The 26715-nt window shown below is 39.7% G+C and overlaps 1 long non-coding RNA gene across 2 annotated transcripts in view; it reads left to right on the top strand.

The window, feature by feature from the left end:
- Window positions 1-1943: 1943 nt before the first annotated feature.
- Window positions 1944-26715, top strand: part of LOC120248284 — a 45321-nt gene continuing 20549 nt past the window's right edge. For both annotated transcript variants that reach the window (XR_005532544.1, XR_005532545.1), the window contains exons 1-2: window positions 1944-2204; window positions 15557-15652. This is a non-coding gene — a long non-coding RNA (uncharacterized LOC120248284). The remainder of the gene's footprint in view (window positions 2205-15556; window positions 15653-26715) is intronic.

Genomic DNA, 26715 nt, shown 5'->3' with positions numbered 1-26715 from the left:
AGAGAGAGAGCGAGACACAAAATCTGAAGCAGGCTCCAGGCCTTGGGGTAGCTGTCAGCACAGAACCCGATGCAGGGCTCGAACCCACGAACTGTGAGATCATGACTTGAGCTGAAGTCGGACGCTTAACCAACTGAGCCACCCAGGCACCCCCAAAATTTGTTTTCAAGGAGAGGAGAGCTCTGGGTAAAGTGGAGGTGAGTTGGGGAAAAGGAATGGGGGAAAATGGGAATTAGTTATCTAGGGTCTATGTATTTCTTTTATACTTCAAAAATACATTTAAATATCACAGCAAACCTTTAATGGATGGATGGGAGATGACATGAGTTACAGTGAGAGAAAGAGAGAAGGGTCATCTTTCTCATGCCTGGGAATTGGATGATCTCTTCAGATTCTTCATATTAAAATCTGTCTATTTAACATGTATCCATCACTAGCTATTAAGTGATAAGTACATTCACAGTTTTAGGGGCTGAGAGAGGAAAGAACAGCAAGAGACATAAAGGGACTATAGAGAAGGGGTTTATAGAGGCACAGAGGGCAGACCGAGCAGAGGAATGCTGAGACACCAGGGCCAGAGATCTGTGTGGTTCCCTAGAACACTCGCCTTCTCTTTCCTTATCCTTCACAAGAGCCATATTGGTAGAAAAAAAATTTGCTGTCATTTTGAATGTAAATGGGAAATGTGCATCTGTTCAGTGTGCAATGTAAAGAAGAATCACACCAAATTACAGGGTATGAAGTGGTAAGTCATTTGAGTGAATTACCTACTAAATGTCAGCCATGACCTAATAATATGTTTTCCTTTATATGGAAAAGCAGTGCCACTCCACTGCTCTCACTAGGACTGTTTCTACCTCTATCTTGCTTTGTCCCCCTTGTCACCAGCTGGAGTGAGGGGTCAGGTCACTGTCATGAAACACAGTGACCCTGAATGGCCTTCATAAGAACTGACCCTTGGCCATGGCTTCATTTACACCTTGTCTGGTGTTCTAAGATTAATCAGCCTCAGGCAAGAATCCAATAGTTTTATAATTACATAATGTTTATTTTTATAATACTCAAGACCATGAGTTATTATTAAAGAATGTGTACAGGTTTTTTCTCTTAGTTTTTCTAGACTGAATTTTTACAGATGGCAAACAGTGATATAAACAACTAAAATGAGATTTTCAAGGTTCCGTAACATTCTATTCAGATGTAAGAATTTTACTATATCCCATTTAGTCTGAGTTAAAAAAAAAAAACAACCCTTTCTTGGGGCACCTGGGTGGCGCAGTTGGCTAACAGTCCAACTTCAGCTCAAGTCATGATCTTGCAGTTCGTGAGTTTGAGCCCTGCGTCGGGCTCTGTGCTGACAGCTCCAAGCCTGGAGCCTGCTTCGGATTCTGTGTCTCCCTCTCTCTTTAACTCTCCCCTGCTGGCACTCTGTTTCTGTCTCTCTCTCTTTCAAAAATAAACATAAGACACTTTTTCTGGAACTGTCCTTCCTCTCCATGAAGACTTGAGGTAGAAGCATGGGAGAGAGTGTATTGGTATCTGTTTTATCAGTTTGCCTTCTCCGAAACTTGAAGTTTGAATGTTCTTTGTCTTCTAATTATGCTGAAGGCATGGGTTTTGTATAGTTTCATTTGTTTTATTGTTTCTATATTGTTTTATTGTTCTCTATTGTTCTTTTGGAAGAAATGCTGGGTAATTCAGATTTACATGGCTGGCATTGCCTTGGCAACCCAGTATTCCTATAACTTTTTTTTCTAGGTTCCCAATATTTGGGGGCACTGATAGTTCCAAGTTAATTTTGAATTTTACTATATAACCAGTAAGTCTGATTTTAGTTTCTGACTGTGTTTATTATTTATTTGCTTTTTTTCAGATCAATCTGATTCTTGAAAATCTCTGAAGAGATTGAATTTTAAGGCTATGACTCAATATTACTTTCATGAGACACGTTTTGGAAGAACAATACTTGGTCTAGCAGAGCTATTCTAATCTAAATCATCTTATAATGTAGAGACCTCTTCCTATTACAAAGAATTTATTGTTTAGATTTGATTTAAGCAAATGTTTTGGAGGATTTTGATCTAAGCATTTGTGAAGGTAATCATGAAAGTAGAACAAAACATACATAGTCTTGACACGAGATAAATGTGACCATATAAGGTGGAAGAACACTGTTGGCTCCTATATCTGAAAATTAAGGAATAGTGAGTATTTTTATGTATTTAGTAGCATTGGTTTGTTTTGCTATTTCTGCAATATATATTTTCTATATATCATCATAAATTACAACAATAACCTGAACAGAACCTTGGTAATCATAAAATCTAACGTTTTCATTTAAAACATAATAAAATGAGTCCAAATAAATTTCCTAAAAATCGTATAATATGTTAAGGATAAAGCTGAGTCAGGAACTGTGAATCAGTTAGCTTTTTCTGTATAACAGTCTACCTCAAAACATAGTGTGGTAGGGTCCCCTCCTTAAAGAGGAAAAAAAGAGGAAAGGAGGAAAAAAGCCCCCCAAATCCCACAAAACTTCAAAGTAACCTGGCTCTGCACCTACATGACAACATCCCTCATGACCTTGTAAACCGAGAGCACTTAGTCAGACTACATGTTTGTGTGTGTTCCCATATATGGGAGACAAAGAAATAGAAAATGTATAAAAAACTATGCCACGTGACGTTCAGTGCTCAGTTCTTCAGGTATGAAACCAACTGAGTGGTGCCAGCAGGAATAAAGTTGCTTCCTGGAAAACAAACAAACAAACAAACATAAAAACCCCTTTCTTTAGGAGAGGTTACATCTGCTAGTGAGTGGGCACAAGCATCCTTGATGTTTGTTGGCACTGATCATCCATCTACCTAACAACTTAAAAGTACCACTCAGGAGCTCACTCCTCAAACCCTTTACCCTTCACTCCTCATGCTTTCAACTTGACAAATCCTCTTCTGAACTTGTCTTCTGTTTAAACTCCAGGAAATGCAAATTATACAGAGCTGTGTCTTCCAGACCCATGCAATGGCATTTTCAAATACCACAGCACATTGTGAAAATCCTGATTTCTTCACCCTAATAGAGAATGTTTAGTAAATGGTGGGCCTTGGCACACCACTGCATCAGCACATCAGTAAACTTCGGCATAACCATGCTGGCTTCTGTGCTTTTACACCTGCCCCTACCCTGGAGTCCCGGAATTTATTGTCTCCCTCAAGTGCCTGCAGCTGGCCTGTTGCAGCAGGAGCTCTTCTAATGCAGGCTCGGGGAGCAGCAGCCTCAGCCTCCTCATTTCATCCAAGTTGGAATTAAACTTTGCTTCAGACCAGACCGTGGACATGTCTTCCCTGAGGCTGGTGTTCGCAGTAGGTTTTTTACCCTCAAGCCTATTTTAATGTCCAGGTGAATAAGAAACCCTGGATCTGTGTAGTCCCTCTCCTGTTGGCCTTACATAGTTACCTTTGCTTCATGCCTGAGCCAGAGTGCTTTGACTGTGTGTGTGACTGTAATATAGCCCAGTGGGTAAGAGTTTGGGTTCTGGAGTCAGGATGACGTGATTTAAAATTCCTGTTCTACAGTTTACTAATAGCATGATGACGGGAAAGTTATCGACCTCTCTACAAGCTTCAGCTTTTCTCATCCATAAAATGGATAGGGGCGCCTGGGTGGTCCAGTTGGTTGATTTCTGCTCAGGTCATGATCTCATGGTCATGGGATTGAGCCCCGAGTTGGGCTCCGTGCTGACAGCACAGAGCTTGCTTGGGATTCTCTCCCTCCCTCTCCCTCTATCAGTCCTTCACTTATGTGTGCATATGTGTGCTTCTCTCTCTCTCAAAAAAAAAAAAAAAACAAAACAACAACAACAAACAAATAGTAACTCCCTTAGAGAATTGTTGAAGGATTAAGTGAAGTAATACATGTCAGATGCTTGGCATCCAATGGTTGTTCAATAAGTGTTAGCCATTATTATTATGACTGAGATGTTGACTTTGCAACCAGTAGAGGCAGATATAACTCTAAAGCTGCTTTTGGATAAAGACTGGCATATTAATTAATGTTCATTAAATGAGTAAATGATGGGAATGCCCTTGTCATACAGTTAGTCTTCAAGGTAGAGATTGAAAATAGGATCAGAGTTGTTTGTTCTCTAGAAATATTTTTAATTGCTTTCTGCATGTAAGATCTTATTAGTGATACAATAAGATTCCCTCTAGGGAAGTCACATTCTTCTATATGGCAGCATAGCCATGGACAAAATAAATACAGAAAGCATAAGGCAGATCTAGTAGGATTATGAGATTTTAAATCATAAGGTGATTACAAACTATGTTTTCTTAAAAATGGAAATAGCATCATTATTAGTCAGATTATTGAAACAAATTCAGAAAACATAGAAAAGTGTAAAGGGTAAGATTATATCAATTGTTACTTGAGTATCTGTAGATGATTACTACTTAAAAATATGGTCATCTAGAAAGTTGCTAGAAACTTGCTATTCAGTGTAGTTTTCAGTTTAACAGTATTGGCCTCACCTGGGAACTTGTTAGAAAGGTACACCCTTCAGCCCCATCCAAGAGCTAGAATCAGAAATGTCTTTAATCAAGATCCTCAGCTGATTTTTATGTAAATAAAACTCTGAGAAGCATTGATCTGGTGGATTGTATAATATATACCAAATTGAATGAATTCTCTACATCCTGGATTTCTCTTTGGCAATTTAGAGATTAGATAACCTGAAAACTTTCTTGCTACAGAATGTCTGGGAAACTATGTAAAATAGACTTTTCTTTGAAGGATTACAGAGTACAAGAGAAAGAGAAATTGTTAAGGAGCAAAGCAAAAACTAAAGACAGGAGTAAGTGGATGGTGAAATATGAGTTGCCCTGAGGGCGTTTGCTGGTAGTCAAGGAGCTTAGGTTTGAGTAGCTCAAGGGACAAGAGCTTGTGTTGAAGATGTGGGACCCAAGGAATGGAATCCCAGGCTAAGGCCATGGTTCTTAAAGGCTGAATGGCCAGGAAAGTGCGAACTAGTAAAAAATCAACCCACATACAAAGGGAGATGAAGTTGTAATTTGTGTGTCTCAGTCTGAGCTCTGGGCAGGAAAAAGTATTCTCTGAGAATGTGTAATCACAGTCCTTCTTTTACTCACATTGGGCATTTGAATTCATGTCAAAGTAATCCTCATGCCAAGAAGTTACTATGAAAGTCCTAATTTTGGAAAGAGCCCCATGGGGCCTGAAAGAAGCAAATGCTTATCCTTTTTGAGCACTCAGCCCCAAAGGATGCCCATAGCTCTACTTAACATGATCTCTTAACCTATAAGTACAAAACACACACGCAAAATGATCCCCTTTGAGTTAGAATCACCAGACACAAGTAAGAGACTTAGAACTTCAAGAATTTTGAATGATACAGTTATTGGGTGCAAATTAAGTATGTTAAGATGCTGAAAAAAAAAAAAAGAATTAGGGTTGCCTAGGTGGCTCAGTCGGTTAAGCATCTACTCTTGGTATCAGCTCAGGTCATGATTTCACAGTTGGTGAGGTTGAGTCTCATGTCAGGCTCTGTGTGGCAGTGAGAAGCCTGCTGGGGATTCTCTCTCTCTTCTTCTCTCTCTGCCCCTCTGCCCTTTGCACTGTCTCTGTCTCTCTCTGAATAAATAAATAAATAATAAAAAATAAATAGAATGAAATGAAAAACACCAGAAACAAGATCTTCTATGCTCTAGTAATTTCTTGTAACCTCCTTTTGTCCTTTTTAACATCTCTTGAGATTCATCTTGTCCTAAGACAGGGCATATCCAGGACATGGATCAGCTCTCACTTCAGCAGTAAACAACCAAGAGAAAGCAAAAAGCACAGTTACATGCTGACCCTTTTCTGCATGGTGGCTCCACCCATTAGCTTATGTCGTATGATCTGTGCCCTGGAATATGATTTATAATTAGGATTTTCCCTCTTTAGAGACGAGAAGGGGTGAGGGTGGGGTTCAGAGCAGGGGTGTGATGTGGGCAGGGGAAGTTAGAGAGAAGCCCAAAAGAGTATGTCTTTTCATAGAAGACTGTAACATCAGAGAATATGTTTAAGGGAAAACAACGATTCCATTGAATTCCTTAATTTTAATGAATTTACTCTTGTCGTTTATGTTGTAATTATGTTAATTAAAAAATCACTCACAGTGCGTGTTAACGGTGAAGACCCTGACCTATTTATGTGATTCTTAAAAATGAAATGATCTGTAAGTCCTTGTTTTCCAAAGTCCTCAGGATTGCTCAGTTTGAGAACCAATAATGATTGCTTGGCATCTTGAGGCAACACAAGAATGTTCTACATGTGAACATTACTACAACATTTGCAGCTGTGTGTTCTTTACCCACAGAGGGCTTCTGCTCCTCTTCCTCCATGTTGCTGACCTTGGTAATTTATCCCTCAGAAGAGAAAAGGCATCGTTCCATTAACATGGGCCTTTCTATTCTTTTAATGCAGGTCTAGGAAAGCTTCCTCATCCCATAGGAACTCAGATGTATCCTAGTTTCTTCCTGCTGAGCCCTTTCTGTCTCTCCAGGGACTCTCTTGGACAAGATCTAAGAAGACCCGTGGTAGCTCTCTTGTGCATGGTCTCCACCTGGTCTACAGCAGATACTCACGTATCTGGTTCCACAAGCTCAGGAATGTAGGCTGCTCCAAGAAGCTGCATTTTCTTTTTCTTTTCTTTTCTTTTCTTTTTTTTATATATATATATTTTTTAATGTTTTATTTATTTCTAGGAGAGAGAGAGAGACAGCGTGAGCAGGGGAGGGTCAGAGAGAGAGGGAGTCACAAACTCTGAAACAGGCTCCAGGCTCTGAGCTGGCAGTTAGCACAGAGCCCGACGTGGGGCTCGAACCCACGAACCGCGAGATCATGACCTGAGCGAAAGTCGGACGCTTAACTGACTAAGCCACCCGGGCGCCCCTTCTTTTTCTTTTCTATCAAATTCTCTAGCTAACTGGTTTCTTGCCTTTTAGATTTTCCAGTTGAGAGTCAGTCTATAGGGGCCTCATCTTTAGGGGTCAAATATCAAAGTCTCTAAGTGGCCTTCTTAATTTTATTTGCGAGTCTTCTATTATTTGCAAGGATGGGAGGAGCAGCCCTTAATTCACTACCTTGGGAGAGAGGTTGGGCCTCTTGGTACACAGGTAACTTTCTTTAATGCCCTAATCTCTGGCTTTGACCCTTTTATATCCTGATATAGCTGAGGGAGTAGGAGACATGTAACTTTTTTTTAATTACATTTTTGATTTTAAATAATTATAAATTCATATGCAGTTGTAAGAAATAATTCAGACAGATTCTGTGTACCCTTTACTCAGTTTCCCCCAATGGTAACATCTTGCAAAACTAAAGTACAGTATCACAGCCAGGACCCGGATATCAGTTTAGTCAACATACAGAATGGTTCCATCTTTCACAAGGTTCTTTGGCTAGAGAGCACAGACTTTGGGGGGCTTTTTTGTCACCTCCATTGGTGTTTCTTGGTTGCTGACTTCTTCAGATCTACTCTGGGATTTATGAAGCAAAAAACATAAGCCAGGAAACTCACCACCATGTTTATTCCCTAGCTAGTCTGTCTCTTCTCTCCACCTTTCAGAGTCTTTTGTTTGTTTAATATATAATGTCGAGAGTTTTTAGTGTACTTAGTGGGAGAGACAGGGGAAAATATGTCAGCTCTTTCTTCCCAGAAGTAGAATTCCACGTAACAGTTTTTTAATCCCTCTTTTGTAAGTTCTCAGCAAAATTTTGCAAAAATTTCCAAAAATACTTGGAGTATGGCTTTTATGTGTTGGTGCCTCAGACAGAATTTCCTGTTAGCATTTAGTTATATACATGTGATGAAGAAAGGGTTACAAAATGCATTCTTAACAATCATGATTATGAAAAGCACCTGTGTATTCACTGTTTTAATAACAACACATAAGCATGTTCCTAGATTTTTCTTTTTTTCTGGCTTCAGGGAGATTATTTTAGAAAGATAGGTCTTAGGAAAAGGATTAAAAAGTGACTAAATTCCATTGTAAAAAAAACCCAGTGTTGTTATTTTGCATTCTCTTCCATTGTCATAACTCAAGGGCTGTTTATGACTTCCAGTAACTTGGCAGCCAGAGTACATAGTATAGATAGTGGTGGACTGGGGTCAGATTGTACTGGCTTGTGAAAGGTAATTGTTTTCAGGAATTCTACAAGGCAATAAACATAGTCATTATTAAAAGTTAAATTAGGGGTGCCTGGGTGACTCGGTTAAGCATCCATATAGGCTCAGGTCGTGATCTCGCAATCGTGGGGTCAAGCCCCACATCAGGCTCTGTGCTGAGTGTGGAGCTTGCTTGGGATTCTCTCTCTCAAAACAAATAAACATTAAAAAATTAAATTGTATAAAGTTTCAATAAATTACATGAAAAACAAAGGTAACAAATATTCAAAATTTGCCACTTTCTAGTTTTTTTTAAAAATCTGCCTTCTTGAAATTATGTACAGATTATCTTATTAACTATATTCTTGTATGTGCGGTATAGATATTGTGTATTGACATCCTCCTGTGCATCTCTTTCCAAATCTGTGTTCATTGATGTCACCTTAGTAGCCTAACATCATCCACAGTGAGAGTATTTACAGAAATTGGAGATGTTGCAAGTTGGGGCTTTCCTCCTTTTTTTTTTTTTTAAATGTTTCTATTTATTTCTAGGAGAGAGAGAGACAGCGTGAGCAGGGGAGGGTCAGAGAGAGAGGGAGACACAGACTCTGAAACAGGCTCCAGGCTCTGAGCTGGCAGTCAGCACAGAGCCCGACGCGGGGCTCGAACCCACGAACCATGAGATCATGCCTAAGCGAAAGTCGGACACTTAACCGACTAAGCCACCCAGGCGCCCCTCCTCCTTTTTTTTTTTTTAAGTTAAAAAATGTTTGTTTATTTTTGAGAGAGAGAGACAGAGCATGAGCACAAGCATGAGCGTGAGCAGGGGAGGGACAGAGAGAGAGGGAGACACAGAATCTGACGCAGGCTCCAGGCTCTGAGCTATCAGCACAGAGCTCAGCATGGGCTTGAACCCACAAACTGCTATATGAGGACCTGAGCCGCAGTCAGAAGCTTAACCCCTGAACCACCCAGCTGAGGCTTTCCTCCTAATCAGCCTGTTGTTAAACACTTTCCAGGATACCATTGAGTTTAGGTTATTTCCTCATATTCTCTCTATTCCTGAAGATAATTTTTCTCATTCTCCAAAAACTTGCCCTATCTTAGGAGCTTTTGAATTTCCAGACTTAAATTACTTGCATTTTATATAATGTAATAGCAAGATAAGAGCAAGTATTTCTTCAGTCTTCACAATCCACAGTGGGAAACAGATATATGTTTCCTATTATTCTGCCTTTTGAAGAAGCCTTGACGATGGAGCTGATGTTATGTTCAGATTAGCTATGTGAGCAGAAGGGGTGGGGGAAGGGGAAGACAAATGACTTGTTTTTTCAATACAGCTGCTCTGGCTATTGTCTTTAATTACACTCCTGCTGGACTGATAAGAAAACTGGCTTCTGACAGCTGTGAGGAGCTGCCATGCAGCAAAGCCCTATCTCTTTTTGGGTATAAGCAGTCTTGTGCACTGAGCAACATAGACATGAATTATTTTTGGTGACTATAATTGGCTATGTTTCTACTATGTTTAGGGCCTTCATTTTCTTAAAGTTACATGGCTCCCATTTGGAAGTTTACCTATTACGTTTAGTGAGGCAGGAGATGTTAGTGGTTAAAATGTAGATGCATTTATTTCAGATTTTTGATATACTCCTTACGTTATTCAGCAGTTGAAAATATGCTGATACCCGATTGAAAACATGACTGATAACTATATTGGTGCCTTTTCCTTTTCAATTTGGCCAGAATTTTCCCAGGCTCTTCTGAATATCCCCATAATATGAACCCAAAGCAAAGACACATGACAAAGAGAGAGCATGTGCCTTTTTTTTTTTTGTAGGAAAAATAGGTAACAGAACTACACATATCCTGTCCTTTATCCCTGACATCTTCACTTCCTTTGTGGTAAATGGCCAAATGCCAACACAAAAAAGAATTATAGAAAGACAAACATATTACCGTATGTCCCAAGCGCCAAGGGAATATCATTTGGAGAAAAAGTACACCTGACACTCTTGTTGTGAGCTGCAGGGTGGAAATGCTGTAGAAATCAAAGTCCCTGGAGGTTTCGTTTATTAATGAGTTTTCAATTTAGAATCTACCAAAATGTGATTAAAAAGTCTTGCTCCTTGTTAGAGTATTTTAGAATAACCTATATAAAATTGGGCGTGAAATAATTAAACATTTAATGTAGAGTTGTCAAATGGTATTTCATAGGGAATGTCATTCCCTCCAGGTTTCTGTCTGATGAGGAAGTCATTTTAACTTTCTACTTCAAGCAGATACATACTCTTCACGTCAAAGGGACTTTGAGATATGTTAATCTTGCTGCCAGTGCTCAGCTACAGAGCAGGGGCCAAGAGAGCACTCAAGTTGGAGAGCCAGGGAGCTCTAGCACCAAGCAGCCATTCTAACATAACCGAGAATCTGTGGGAGGGAAGCAAAGCCATATGGGTAGGGATTTAGGATATTGTGAAATCAGTTCTTTGAATAAGTACTTAAGCAAAGATTCAAGACTTTATAACAAGAGTCCTGAAGCAAACATAAGACCTCCAGACATCCCAGCAGAGGAATAAGTGGGATGGGAGCCACATGTCTAAGCCAATCAGAAAAGGACCCAGAGAGAACTAACTTAGAAAGTCTGACTAGTCTCTCTGACCCAGCTGGTTAATTGAGGCTAGTACTGAGGTTAAGTGTGTGGGCTCAGGAGTTAGGTCATCACGTTTATAAGCTGAATCTACCATGAAGTAACTGTGTGAGCTTGTCAGTCATATTATCTGTAAAATAAGAATAATGATAGCACACCTCATGTAGAGCTCTTAGCAAAGTTTCTGGATCCAAGTAAATTCCTCATAAATGTTAGCTGTACAAATACAAATGCAATTATATTATTAGTTCCATAGTGAAATGAGACATATCAGAATCCCCTTGGGATTTTTTATGGCTTTTAGTGTTTTAGTGTACTTAGTGAACTGTGTTTTGTTCCCAGTACAAAATGGGGATTTAAGAATCCCCCACCCATCCATTTATATTCTTCATAGAGTTTTTTTAAAAAAATATTTTTAATGTTTATTTACTTTTGAGAGAGAGAGAGAGAAAGTGTGAGCAGGAGAGAGGTAGAGAGAGGGAAACACAGAATCTGAAGCAAGCTCCAGGTTCTGAGCTGTCAGCATAGAGCCTAACGTGGGGCTTGGAGTCATGAACTGTGAGATCATGCCCTGAGCCAAAGTCAGTGGACCAACTGACTAGGCCACCCAGGAGCCCCTCTTCATAGTGTTTTAAAGCAGAGAATCCTTAGGGTGCTATTCTACATTGAAGCTAGTTCAGGTGGACCCCGCCTGATTATTGGACTGATCAAGGTGAACACTAGTCGTATAAGCAGCCCCCTTACAGAATGTGGGCTTAACTAAGTCTGTTTTTGTCTGAATTTGCTACTAGTTAATTTAGTTTGTACCTTGTATATGCTTCTTATGTGTGATGGGGCAACATCTGAGGATACAGTGATGCTACTATCTTCTTTTACTTGTTGAGGCCAGGTATGGGACAAAGTCAAGAGTTAGGGAGCAGAAAGTCTTTGAAAGCCAGGTTGACTTTTATTCTAAGAGCAACAAGGTGTCATTGATGGGTTTTAAACAGGGGAGTGATGTGGTCCAATTTACATTTAAAAATGTACTTCTGGCTGCTGTGTGGGGACTAGATTGTTGGAGGTGGTTGCAGTATTCCACATGAAGGAGGGCAGTGGCTTGGATTGCAAGGGAAACAATAGAGAGGGGCAGAGAGATGTCAATGCATTTGCGTGTGTTTTGAAGGTAGAGTTGACAGGATTTGCTTATAGGCTGAATGTGTGGAGTGAAGGAAGAATAGGTGCAAGGTAAGCTCTTAGGTTTTTGGCATGAGCAACTGGGTGAATGATGGTGCATTTTACCAAGATGAGGGTTTGGGAAAGGAGCAAAGTATGTTTTGATAGGGATGGGGGGTGTTGTGGGAAGAGGTGTGTTCTGAAATATCTGTGTGGAGTTTGATATATCTATTAGATGCACAAGAAAGAACATGCCTTCCACTTTTGGGACTATCATCACACTGGCATATTCTAAGTTGAGTCAGCAACCATATGTGGATGAAGGGATGAATGAATGAAGTAGATGGTGGCCTACTCTGTCACTGTATCTTCACTATTGTCAGATGCTGCCTCATCATCACATGTGGGGAGCACAGAAAGACTAATTCAAAAAGTAACACATTCAGACAAAAATAGGCTTAGGTAAGTCTGCATTTGTTAAGGACTACTATTTGCTTTTGTTCCCCACAAGTATTAATTTGAGTATATAAAGTCTGGAATCCTGGGGTGAGGTGAGATTTGCTGAGAAAGATTTGGAAATTGTGGGATATAGATGTTTTTTAAAGCCACAGGATGCCTTGAGGTCTCTTAGGAAGAACATATCAATAGAGAAAGGAATGGGATCTGTATTAGTGCCCAGTTGAGGCTCTAACAAATTACTGCAAAAGCAGTGGCTTAAAACAACAACACAAATTTATTATTATATTTAAAAATTTTTTTAAAATATTTTTTTCTTTTTTTTGAAAGAGAGTACATGTGTGCAAGTTGGGGAAGGGTAGAGGGAGTCTCAAGCAGGCTACATACCCAGTGCAGATCCTGACACAGGGCTTGATCTCACAACTGTGAGACCACGACCTGAGCTGAAATCAAGAGTTGACTTGAGCCACTCATGTGCGCCCCACAAGTTTATTATTTTATACTTCTAGAGGTCAGATGTCCAAAATGGGCCTTACTGGGCTGAAATCAAGGTGTTGACAGAGCTGAGTTCTGTTTGGAGACTCTAGGGCAGAATCTGTCTTTTCACCTTTTCTACTTTCTGGAGGTTACCTGCATTTATTGGTTTGTGGCCCCTTCTTCAGTGTTTATAGTGTATCACCCAGTCCCTGTTTCCATCACCATAACTTTTTCTGACTCTGACTTTCCTGCCACCCTCTTTCTGTTATAAAGATCCTTGTGATTTCATTGGGCCCACCTGGATAATCCAGGATAATCTGGGATCCAGGAACCAAGATCCTTAATTATACCTGCAAAGTCGCTTTTGCTATGTAAGGTAGAATATTCACATAATCTGAGGATTAGGATGCAAGCAACTTTGGAGACCATTATTTTGCCTACCAAAGAGCCCAAACTGATCCCTGGAGTGGTCTGAGGGGGCTGAAAAGAGAAGATCCAGCAAAGGAGGAAAGGGAGGAAGGGAGAGTGAGAGAAGAGGAAAACCAGGAAAATGTAGTGTGTAAGAAGCCCAGGGCAGGCAGTTTTAAGAAAGGGAATATTGGGGCACCTGGGTGGTTCTGTTGGTTAAGTGTTGGACTTCAGCTCAGGTCATGATTTCGTTGTTCATGAGTTCGAGCCCTGCATCAGGCTGTGAGCTGTCAGCACAGAATCTGAGCCTGCTTCAGATTCTGTGTCTCCCTTTCTCTCTGCTCTCCCCCATTCCTGCTCTGTCTCTCTCAAAAACGAATAAGCATTAAAAAAGAGGGAATATAATTCTATCAGTTAGCTTTGGGTTTGGCTGTAGATAATAGGAAACCCTGTTACAGTGGTTTAACCAAAGAAGGGCTTTAACTTTTGTCCTGTAACAGTAAGTCTAGAAGAAGCTATCCTTGGCTGGGGTACTAGTGTAAGGTACCTATGTCTTCCTCCTCTGCTGCGTTTAGTGACTGACTTCCTTTATCACGTTTCCAAGATGGTGGCTACATCTCTAGGGTCAGAAGAATGGGAAACGGTACAGAGCAAAGGACAAAGGGTAAAAGGAGAATGACTGCTGAGTCTGGTTCCTTTTTGTAAAGCTTCCTCAGAAGCTCTTTCCCAATCACTTCAGCATACATTTCGTTAGCCAGGTTACATGGCCATCTCTAGAAGCATAAGAGGAGTCTGTTGGTCAGGAAAGGGAAGAATGGATATTAGGCAGGCAGTTAATATTGTCTGCTGCTGTAATACAGTATTTGTTTATCATAGAATTTTTATGATGGATAAGGCATCAAGAAGTCTTTATTCAAGATCACTTCTTCCAAGAAGGTTGGGCTTTAGAAATAGACTTAACTCTTTTTAAAAAGAATTTTGATGATTGGTGTTCTATAGCCTTCATAGAAACTCTTGTAGCACTTGATTTATACACTTAAGAAGCTTTTTCCTTCTGTCTCAGAATTTCCTCTCAGATGTGATTTAATTCTATTTCTTTTTGTTCAATCTTCTGGAGAGATGGAGTAACACCAGTCAGCATCAATCAATTATCTGGGCCCTTGAAATAGTTTAAACTAGCAATCCTCCAATAAATTAATGGGAAAAAGGCATTGGGAGATGAAATATAGGTGTAATTCTGTTAGAACTTATTGAGGGAATTAGTGAAATACAAAGTGAGGAAAAGTGCACTCAATTTTTATTGGGAAAGAGCTGGTTGAATGAGTTTTCATACAAATTGAAGGGTGTGTTATATATGGTTTTTATTGATGAGGAAGGAAATTTGAACACTTATGAAAACTGGAAATGTAATAAATATTTTAAAAGACTACAGACAGGTGACTGCAAGGTGAGAGAAAATGGTTGGCTGTGTTGAAGTGTCCCCCACAGAAGGAGTGAGAGAAGACAGAACGGCACTTCAGTGAAGGCATTTCTGTGCCTGAATTAAGCAAAGTTGCCAGTGCCAGTCTCTTCTGACAGCTGGTGTTTTTTTTGGGTTGGTGGTTTTATCTCTTACTTGCTCTCATTGGCAGAGTGAAGGCTAGTTTGGGCAACCATTATAAAAGAGAAACATTTTAAAATGTCATCTTTTGTTGAATTTCTCAAGTATGCCTTAAAAGGTGGAAATGTCCTTTAAAGTTGTTTTCTTTTTTTTTTTTTTTTTTTTTCTCCTTTTACATGCTATCTTTGGCCTATCCACCAGGCTGGAAAATTGCTGTTCTCTCCTTCCCTCACCACTAGTGATCCAGGCTTAAATTTTGTAACTCTTCAGATGTTATTAAAGGGTCCACAATCCCAGAAATTCTGTCTAGTCAGTATGTGCTACTCTTCTTCACCCCCAACACACACACACACACACGCTGTAGAAAGCTGGTTACATTCATCTTGAGTCTAAACCCCCATGTAACACACATACACACTCTCACTTTCCTGTCAGGATGAAGTCGAGTGTAACTTTGCCAGATAAACTGGCTATTGTCATTAATGAGATTTGCTCACAGTAGATCCTAACTAGAATGCCAATGAATATTAGATACTTTGATTTCTGATTGATTTGATAACAGAAACCAAACCCTTGAGTATTTGAAAATGTAAAAAGGCTTTAACGTAAGCATTCTATAGACTCTCATCACTGATCATATCTTCATGGCCAGAAAAGGTGGTGTGTGAGTTGGTGTTGAAGAAGTCAAGAGGAAAGGGAAAAAAAGAGCATTTCAAGCTAAGGGCACAGTGTCAGCACTGGTAGCAAGGTAAGACATTGTATTGCATACACAATAAATAGCAAATAATCTGGCAAGGCTAGTGCACAGAGTTTGGGTAATATTGAGATGGAACATAAACTAGGAGATATATATTAGAACCAGATTTTGGAAGGCCTTGCATGTCAGAGTAAGGGGTTGAATTTTATTCATTAGGTAAGATGATTTATAATGATGGAACTGATCTGACCTATGCATTAGGAAGATAATTTATAAAATAGTAAAGGTAATTTTAGTGTACAGAATTCTCATGTGTACAGAGTTCTAGAGTTTACATAGCTTTTCTACCTACTTTAAAACCATTTTATCTTATAGAATGAAGTAAATAAAGCCCTACATGAGGTTGGGAATTCATGTCATACAGAATTTGTTTGAAATTGATGGAACTGCCCACTATTTGGAGAGTTCTATGTAGAAAGGGTATAGATTTGTTCTGTATTGTCTCTGTATGCAAGGCATAAAGCGGAGAAAATAATTCAACTCCTCTAGAAAGTCTTTAAAAGTTAATAAGATGGAAAACACAATTAAATAAGGAACAACTTAGAAAGCACAAAAAATGATCTCTCAAAGACAGTCATTCTTAGAAATCTGGTATATTGTCCTCCATGTTCTTCTGGCACATTTTATTCATCTGTCTATCCATTCGCTCGCTTATACAACAAATATTTACAGATATTATGGTAGATAATATAGATACAAGATAAATAAGATAGACATGGTTCCTGTTCTTATGGGGTTTGTGGTTACATTTATTCTTTTTACAAAGTTATAATTGTATATTCACATCCTGATTACTCACATTAACGATTTAAATGATCACATGACATGCACTTGCCATGCCATTATAGATGCATCACCTGTAAATATTTTACCTTGTGCATATGCCATATTTTTTCCTACTGTTAAACATTTAGATGGATCCCAGTGTTTTTGCTGTTGTAAACAATTTTAGTAAACAAATGCCTATTTCCCCCCACATTTTAGATAATTTTTTTAGAAGAGATTTCTGTAAGAATTATAGAGCCAAAGGAAATAAACATTGAGGCATTTGACAGTAGTTATTGCTTAGCAAACAGTGCCCACATTTATTTTCTATACAGCAGTATAAGAATCAGTTCATCTTATGGCAACCTCACCACATTGGTCATTACTCTGAAAAAATTAATTTGGCATGAAAAAAGTAGCCAATATCTTTCATCTTCATTAGAGAAGACTATGAGATGACTCATTCCAGCTGTCAGAAAATGCAAGGTGATACCTTGTGCTTTTGTGAATGCCTTGTGACTGGAGGTGTGCAGTCCCAACTACTCCGACATGTGATCTTCCATTGAGAATCACTCTAGAGTCTCAGTGATTGCCATGGCATTTTGATTCTCTTCTATGACGGTGGTCCAACGTGATCATGAATGAAAATGTGCTATTTTGCTGGTGATGGAACGAATGTCAATGGATAGGGAAACGTGGAGGACATGTGAAAAGAAGAAACTTTAAATAATCCAAATAGGATAGAATTAGAAGTAGTCAATAGGTTTGCTTATGAGTTAGTGAAAGGAGGAAACACCACAAAGAGAAACAGAAGCACCTACAGAAGCAGAAAGGAAGGAAACCAAATGCTCAGCAGTTCCAAGAGACAGAACAGGTCACCAGGGGTTCGATACAGATATGCCACAAGTACTAATTGCTTTGTTACAAGAGAAATGGCCTAAAAATATGTGAACGAGGCAGGGCCCTAGAGGTACTAATGGCAGTGGAAATGGTTGCCATGACAACGGCAAGGAAAAGTCAACCAAAGGAATTACTAATACATATGAGTGTAAATGTGTCTGACATTGAATAATGTGAGCTGATTCCTTGGCAGATTCCAACACTATTTTTGAACCAAAAAAAAAAAAAGGTTTAAGCATTTATTACATGCAGTTTTCATTGTATGGATGCATGGTAAGGGTAACTAATTTTTTTCTGAGAGTTGGGCTTTGATTTAAAAATAGCTTTTATTATTAGGGGTGCCTGGCTGACTCAGTTGGTAAAGCATGCAACTTTTGATCTCAGGGTTGTGAGTTTGAGTCCCACACTGGGTGTTCAAATTGCTTAAAAAGAAATTCTTTAAAAATAAAATAAAATAAAATAGATTTTATATTTAGAATATTATAGGAACATTAAAGTGTATTTTCAAAAGAAAAAAGAAATTGCTTATCACCCTCTATCAATATTACAGCTTGCTTTTTCTTCTCATCTAACTGCATTATTATGTTTCTGTAAGCTTAGTATTCTCACAGTTTTGCATTTTGCTTTTATCATTAAATCTCAAGTCTAAAGCATTTTCCATATTTTAAAATCATCTTCATAATTGACAATTAACATTTTTACCCAGTAGTTCATCAGTTGCATTGTATCATTTACTCAGTCATTCACCTATTGGAAGGGTTTATGTATTATTCACAAGTTGTGTTATAAGCAATGCAGAGGAAATAGGTAGGGTTCAGATTAATGTTATGACGTGCTTTTTTCAGCATTACATAGAATTGAGCTTGTGTTTAGGCCATGGTGCATTACAATACACAAATATCTGCTAGCTGGAGGGTGGGAGGGGTCAGTAATTCTTGATTATCAGGTAGTGCCAACAATTAATAGGATAGGGACGAATGCTTTTCTCATTATGCCTCATATTGCTTTATAAGGCACATCTGCTCCTGGGCTCTACTGAAACCCCTCATGCTTTTTTGAAAGACCATTTCTTACCCCAAATGAATCTGTCAATAATAATTATTATGGTAAAAGTAAAAAACCCAGCTAACATGACTGAAACAAGTCTGCAGTAAAGAAAAGTAGCTGTGTACCACAGGATGACAATAATCTCTTGAATTCATGTTAAATCAGGTGTCTTTTCCATCCAGTATTGGAAGGGCTTCTGCTTGGCCTCATGTACTGTACCATTCATCTTGTTTTTTGTACTACTGGCTCAGAATGACTGTCAGTGTTTCAGGTTGTTAATAGGGTTGTTTGCTTCCATGAGGATGCATTCTGAATATATGACTATTCTGTCAGCCTGCATGATTAACACATCAAAGGGCAGCCCCATAAGTCACTTGTAGAGGATCTGCTTGAACTTGGAAAATTCAGTGCAAGCTTAATGCCCCTGATGATGAGTTGATGACAGATTTCAAGTGGAGACGATTTTTACCAAAACTACAGTTTCGATGACCATACAGTTACTAAAGAGTAATACTGTTTCAAATCAACTAAAAGCTGTTGGTTTTGTGTAATTGTGGTTAAAAGTACTTAATAAAGAATAATAAATTATCATTTTGCAATCCAATAGGCTATTTGGCTAGAAGGTAGAATAGAAGGATTTGAGGAAGGAAAGGAATAAACAAAAAGGGGTTGAGAGAATGAGATAAAAATAGGAAGGCCAGAAAGAAATAGGATTAATCCCAATCATCAGACACACTTGGGAAATTTTTTAGATACTTAGAGTTGTTAATAAACTACTTGGTCAGAGGACTGTGTTGGGCTTCTGTGTCCAGAGATGCCTTTGGAGCAGCATTTGAGAATCAGACTAAATATCTGCTGCTTTCCTTAGAAGGGGAAAAGTTCTTGGTTTCTTTTTCCCAAATCAGAAAGGACTCATAAGAACAGTTTGTTTTTTTGTGTTGAGTATATTCCTAATGTCTTTGCAAGGAAGTGTCAATCCCAAAGAAAAGGGGATTCTACTTCTCATTGCAAGAGGAAAAAGGGTGTAAAGGAACCCCAGATATCTCAGAGGAAACATTGGGAGGGAGGAGTGTTAGAGCAGTGGCCTTCAAACTGTGGCTCCAACTCGCAAGATCAAACACATTTTACATGGTGACTCAGTAGGGTGTGCATAAGCACACAACACTAGACAAATGGTTTTTGAAACAGTGTTTATCCTCACTGATCTCTTTGCATCAAACATCACCACTAGTCTACTGACAAGATGATGTGTGTTAATTTACCAGATTTGATCCTCATGATAACCCTCAGCCGGTATTATGTTGTAGTTTTCTGAATGAGGAAATAGGGTTCCAGGAAGTGAAATCACTGGCCCATGTCCACATGGCAGTTAAGGGGAGGAACTGAGATATGCACTTGTATCTGACTGATCAGAGCTGAGCCATTCAACACTGTGCTTTGTGGCCTTTCCCCAGGAAGTACTGAAAATTGGTCCTGACTTTCTTAGCAACCAAAGAAAGGAGAAAAAGGTGATTGGTTAGAAGAACTGTAATATCTCAGGAACTGGCTCTGAAACCCAGGCTTTCAGTATGGCAGCGGTAGAGTCCTGGGATTCAAAGCATGGGCTCCATCGGTTAGAGTGCCTAGTTTGATGGTTGCTACTCCACACTGACCAGCTGTTATAGCTTGGGCAAATTAAAACTCTCTAGACATTACTTACTTCATTTATAAAGTATTAATATTAACAGTAGACTCCATGTAGGTTTTCTGTAAAGGTTAAAAGAGAGGATCCATGGAAGTATTCAATATGGTCTTGAAAACAGATTTGGTATTCCATGAACGTTAGTTGTTACCATGGACATTGGGAAGGTGCATGAGCATGTTAGCAACCCCTTCATTTAAAGCCAGACCCCTTGGGCCTATAACTCAGTAACTTTGTTTATGGTGCTCCAAATCCTACTGAGAAGCAAAATGTATTATTTGGACCAATTAGGGCTAGATGGAATCTCATAATAAACATATGCTAATCATGCAAAGACCCCTAAGCAGTTACTGAAATGATGGGGACAAAATTGCTTCTAGATCATTACTTTCATTATTGCTCTTATAACTCTGACTAAATATAGTCATGAGTTCTCTTGTTGATAGTCCCATCTATTGGAATTAGTGGCTTCAGTTCAGTTTTCATTATCCAGGTCTCTCAATCACAAAATCATAGAGTCCAGTATTTGAAACTCACATTCTAAAATGAATGGAGTAAACTTAGGAAGCCTGGGAGAAACTTAGAATCCTCACTGTAAATAATTGCTTCTAGGATCTGTTCCTAAGATACTCTGTTAGAACAACATGGGGTGATGTTCTTTGATTTTGGTTATATCATAAATACCTTTTCAAACAAGGCACTTGTGCCAAGCATTTGAAGTGAGAACAATATCTTTCTCTCTTATTGAAGCACTTCTGGTTTTGTCACCTAGTGACAACTCGTCCACCAAGTATGGGAGTCATCATCAAATACTGTTGAGTAATACTGTCCCTGGTCAAAAGGAAACTAAGCTATTCAGATAACTTTTTGCGTAAGTTTCATTGTTATTATTATTATTTTTGAGAGAGAGAGACAGAGAGCACATGAGCGAGAGTGAGAGGCAGGGAGAGAAAGAGACAATCTCATGAGGGGCAGAGAGAGGGAGAGAGAGAGAGAAGCAGTCTCATCCAAAGTGGGGCTTGTGTTGAGAGGGGCTTGTGCTCACCTGAAGTGGGTCACAAGCTCACCCGATGTGAGACTTGAACTCATAAACCATGAGATCATGACCTGAGCCATGTAGGTGCCCTGCATGAGTTTCATTTTGTGAGTTAGATCTCATCAGATAATATTCTCACCTCTGTCTCCATCTCAACAGCTGGGATTCTTGGGAAGTAGTATAAAGTTTAGGGAAGCTTGACCCATGATCGTCTCAAATTCTTGGAACACATTATTTGGAACTTGAGTAACTAACTTCACTGGTGAGGTGGTCCTCCAGAGGACCTACTCTCTAGAATGAATTGGAGTGAGACAAGTGAAAGACTTAATTGATACAATCAGTTTGAATCTTATTATGCTCTCAGAATTTCTGGAACATGTCTTGTTCCCATGTATATGCTTCTTCTGCAGATATATACTATGTGGCATTGACAAGCTCATAAAATATCAAGAATTGCAATATTGATAATAATAATGATTACATTTTTTAGTGCTTACTGTATGCCAAACTATGCTAAGGATTCTACATTAAAAATGTCAGTTCCTATTCTGTAAGGTAGGTACCCTTACTATATCCATTTTACAAATGAGAAAACTGAGACACAGAAAGTTTATTCATTACTCAAGGTCTCACAACCAGTCCTATCTCATGTTGACAAGCTATTAATAGTGCTTTATGCCCTTTCTTTCAGCCTTGATTGCTCTTTAATAAATCTCCAGAAAAATAACCACACCTTGTGGTGGTTCCTAGTCACCCAAGAGGTCTTCAAAAATATATTGTATTTTTGCTTTATTACTGTCACATGGGGATTGCTACCAGTTGTGGATGAAAGCCACAGCCTGAATAGAGCCATTGGTGCCAGGCCTCGCATTTTACAAAGTGCAATATCTGTTAACATCAGGTTCTGCCCCTGTAAAAACATCTCCAATTCTAGAACCCAGAAGTTCCTGGGTCCTACAGCAATAGATAGGCCTAAGTGTACAGTAATGTCTCAATGACCTCTATCAGACCATGACCCTACTTGGAATGGGTTTCATCTCCTTTCTTTTAAGACCCAGATGAGGAAGTCTGCCTCTGTGAAACCTTCTCTGATCTCTTCATATCTTCCCCAGCCAGGGTGGCAGCCTGCCCTTGGACAGACACATTCAGGGTGGCTCTCTGATATACCTAGACCATAGGGTGCTTGGGGAGGGGTATCAGCAGAAGAGGAGGAAACTTATTGGTAAGAGAGGGCCTTGCATGTTTACTCTAGGAAGTTAGAATTTCATCTAGAGGGCAGAGGGAACCACTGACAAGTTTTAAGCAGGGGAATTGACGTCATTTGCATTTAGGAAGGTCATTAATAGGGAAGAAGTGGTAGTCCTCAAATGAGTAGGCATCAGAACCTGCCAGAGCATTTATTAAATGCTCTGAATATTATGGAAGTATTTTATGAGGGCCTTTCCGTAAATTAAGTGGCTTCCATGGATGGTTTTATGTTACCAAGCAGGCATGTGTAAGGGAGAGGAATTCACGGCAAGATGAATGAGACTGTCAGAGGGTGTGTGTTTGGGGCTACATCATATTCTTTCCTCCTTGCTTGTCCCCTGCAGTGCTGTGGTTACAGCGGCAGTAGGAAACACCCACAAACAGATTCTCCTGGTTGGCAACAATTATGAATATTATCACTCAGCAAGCATGGAAGTTGTTCACCATTTAAAAAAAGAACGAACAATAATTTATTGTTCAAATATAGCACAACGGAAATAGTGCTCGGTAGGGGAATCCTAAGTGAGTTAAGTCAGCAGCAGCAGGATTTCCCTGTGTTTGCAACAAAGCAGGAAGGAGAGAAAACCCCTGTGCAGCTTGTCTTTGAGAAAAGAACATAAATTAACTGCCTGGTAAACTCAGGCAAGGGATTGGTCAGCAGACGCAGAAGCCGCCAGTGTTTTTCAACACCAAGCTCTTTTCACCCCGGCAGCTTCATTGGAGGCACAACCGTGACGGCAAATGAGAAAAGATGTGCTCGTAGAAAGATGCTTGCCGGCCAGACTGGTCATAATTCATGCTCCAGCAATGCTGTGCCTGGGGGAGGGGGAATGAAACATTTATGAAAATGGCACTTTCCCAGCAGCACCTCATGTTTGTCAAAGGGAAGAAGGTAAAGGAGCAGGAATCGTCTCTGAAGAGAGGCCATGCTGGTTTTGATTTTGTTTGTTTGTGTCTTTCGGGCTAGACAGCATGTATGAGGGTTTGAATGTGAACCCACTGAGCGGTTCCTATCCTTGACTCTGCCATTTCACCGCATCTCAAAATATCCTCCTGAAGTACCCATGAGGGTAGAAGAGAGTGGATTTGATCTTTAGAGGGTGGAGGTGTAGCCTGAAGCATCCCCCTACGAGTGAGAAATGTCATTGGAACACCAAAAAAAAAAAGGAAGCACATTTTGCATTCTATTCCCTGATATGCTCACATTTGTTGTAATAGTAACAGTCATCTGTACTCTGCCACTAGAAGCATAAAATTGAGAAAATTCTCCCCAGATGACACCAAGGCAATTTGACATTCTGTAATTCTTTCTGCCACTCAGTAAGCAATTAGGGACGTTTTCTCAAATTTATGGTAATTTTGTCCAAGAAGAAGGGCCCAGTAGTTCTCTGGAAGGAGTAGAATCCAACTTTGGTCAGAAGACAATGAGCTCTATTTGGAATAAGAACAGCGGCTTAATCAGCAAGGGCCCTGTGCTCATGCAAGTTTTGCTGACATTTTGTTTTTCCAAATAATTTTAACAATGCACAAGCTTTCTGGTATTATCTGAGAATGCATGGAAAGAGCACTGGGCTGGCAAATGAAGCACCGTTATGATGAGCCTTGTGCCCTAGGAGAGCCACTTCACCTTGGTTTCCTCACCCATAAAATGAGAAGCTGAAGCTCAGTCATCTCTAAAATCAATTCCAGGTACCAAATCCCTATTTTTAACATACGGAACAATATTAACCAGTCCCTATGCACTGACTGTACAAAGACTTGGTGAAAACAACTGAAGGGAAAAAAAGGCTCAAGAGTCTGAATTTGAGCTGTATATTCTCTTTTGAACGATGTGGCACAGGTGTAGGGCATGAATCATATTTATTTTTGAAACAAATATTTAAAACGTGTATTTAGTTCCAGGTCCTCTTCTAAGTTCTTTACAAATACTGCTTCACTTAATCCTTGTGATCTCGCTGTGAGGTGGGTGCTATTATAATTCCCATTCTACAGGTGAGAAAACCAAAGCAGGGACAGGTTAACTGACTTGTACAAAATTATAACTAGCAAGCACAGAGCCAGATTTTGAACCCAGGCAGTCTGGTTTCAGAGTTCTTGCTCCTAACTGCCGCATTGCGTTCTTTCTCCCTGGAACAATGGAGATAATGTATTTTTCCCCGCTGCCAGATTACGCTGCAGTTGTGCCATGGCACTTATGCTCTTGGCACGGAGATGAATATGATTTTCCCCTACCCTCTTGGAGCCCCAAGTTCAGGGAAGGAGAGCTACAAAATCAGCAAACTATAGGAGGAGTGTTTTCAGAGGCATAGTGAAGGGGACAGAGGCGGGAGTGATTCTGTCTGATTAGGGGAAGGTTAGGGGGACATGGGGATAAAGTGAAGGATGCAGGGAAGGCCTTGAAGGAAATTTGGACCAAGAATTTTAGGATGCTTATAAATTGACCGGAGAGGGAAGGGAATGTGGAGAGTGGATGGGAGTTCCTGCTAGAGGGCACAGAGGACACAGCAGTGTAGCCAGACCTCCAGTGAGTCCGAAGCTTTGGGAATTCCACCTGAACTCAAGTTCTTGCCATGAAGTAGGAGCAAACATTTCTATGTTATTTAAATCTTTTACATTGAAGATGTATTTCTTTTACAAAACCAAAAATAAAGCTATTTTATTTTAAGGCACAATTGTTTACTTTAAAAAGCAACTTGTCTTTGTTCTTTTAGAGAAACCAAAGCTATCTTATATACTTGGCTTCCTTAAAATATGAGCTTTGAAAACAAATCCAAGCCCTTATGCTCATTGGCTGTATGTCCTTGCCTTTTCTGGGTGGCTGTATGTCCTTGCCTTTTCTGGGTTTCAGTCTACTTTTGTATAAATTGGAGATGGTCATAACTATGCTGCTGGCTTGATGGAAGAAATATAAATGAGACAATGAATATAAAATATATAATAGCTACCGGAGCCTGGCACAGAGGGGATTAGTAAATATTATTTTGCATCCCCATCACCTTTGTAAAAATAGTTTTCCCACATATATTGGGTTAAATCTTAGACAAGTTAGGTTCTTGGCCACACACGAACTTGTCCTTGTACGTGCTCAGCGCCTCTGGTTTCAGGGTGGACGGTAAGCAGGTGCTTGAGATGAAAATATCTTATGTAGATTCTAATTAGCCTTCTCAGCTCATATAGCTCTGGGAGAAATATTGGCATGCAGCCAAGAGCACTTCTCAACAACTTTTCTCAGTACACGGAGGACTTTCCTGAATCCTATGCAAGGCAGTGACATATGACAAACATCAGGGCACAGATAGGTGATCTTATCTGCTCTTTTAGAGTTGTATGCACACCCCTCTGCTTTCTCACTCACAAGCAATCAAGGAATGCCCCAGCTTTCTGTGCTTGTTGACTCAACTCTATTGTTTTTTTACCAAGGCGGTATTGTAAATGATATATTTGATTTCCTATTTGTAATTATCCACCTTCATTTTATATATATTTACAGTCAGTTTTCAATACGCTCTTAGGAAACACCGACATGGTCCAAGCCATCCTCACAGGGACAATTCTAGGGCTTCCTTTTGTAATCCTCCTTTTCCCTACAAGCTGTTCTCCATCCTGCAGCCTTAGTGACCTTTCGGAAAGCCACACCCTGATTAAAGCGTTCTAGTGGCTTACCATGCACTAGAAGAAAATCTGAACACTCTCCTCTGACTTACAGAGCTCTTACTGAGTTCTTATGGCATGATCATTTGAACTTGGAGGAGGACAGTGGTGGATTTTCTACCCTGTACAACAAAATACAAAGATTTATTTTTCTCCCAGAGTAGAGATGGTTTTATGGAGTGACACCTTTTCTCTCAAAGGGTTTATTGTCACACTGGACAATCAGGAGGAAGTGCTTGACATAGAAGGAAATACCCATACAGATTTCTTTGACATAAAATTAGTTGTGAGGTCCTGTTAGGATGGCCTTATAGAATACCCACACTTAGAATATATCACCAGAGTATAGCCTGTGACCTAGTAAAATGTGCATTTATGAAGTGCCAGATGCGAAGGCTGAGAATCCAAGGACCATATGGATTGGCCAAAGAACTACTAAGAACAAAACTGGTCTGAGCTTAGGCTGATACATTGTGAAGTGTGATCTTTGAACAGTGAATCACTGATTGAATTCTTACTGTCTATGACACGATGTGACGTAGGGAAATCAACAGTGGGCCAGTGGAAGGAAGGATACTCAAAAGGTGGAACAGGTGCTTTCCTGAAGACATTCGTCATTAAGGAGAGATAAAATATATGTTCACCATGAGTAGCTTGAGAACCACTAAAGGGGAGACTGGAGATACCAGGACACCTAGCACAGACCTAGTGTCTGTGTGCTGAGGG

The sequence above is a fragment of the Hyaena hyaena genome, unplaced genomic scaffold (genome assembly GCF_003009895.1).
Source record: "Hyaena hyaena isolate Hyena2069 unplaced genomic scaffold, ASM300989v1 scaffold_572, whole genome shotgun sequence".
NCBI lineage: Eukaryota > Metazoa > Chordata > Mammalia > Carnivora > Hyaenidae > Hyaena > Hyaena hyaena.
Note: the sequence above shows the minus strand (reverse complement) of the source record. Positions and strands in the feature narration are given on the sequence as shown.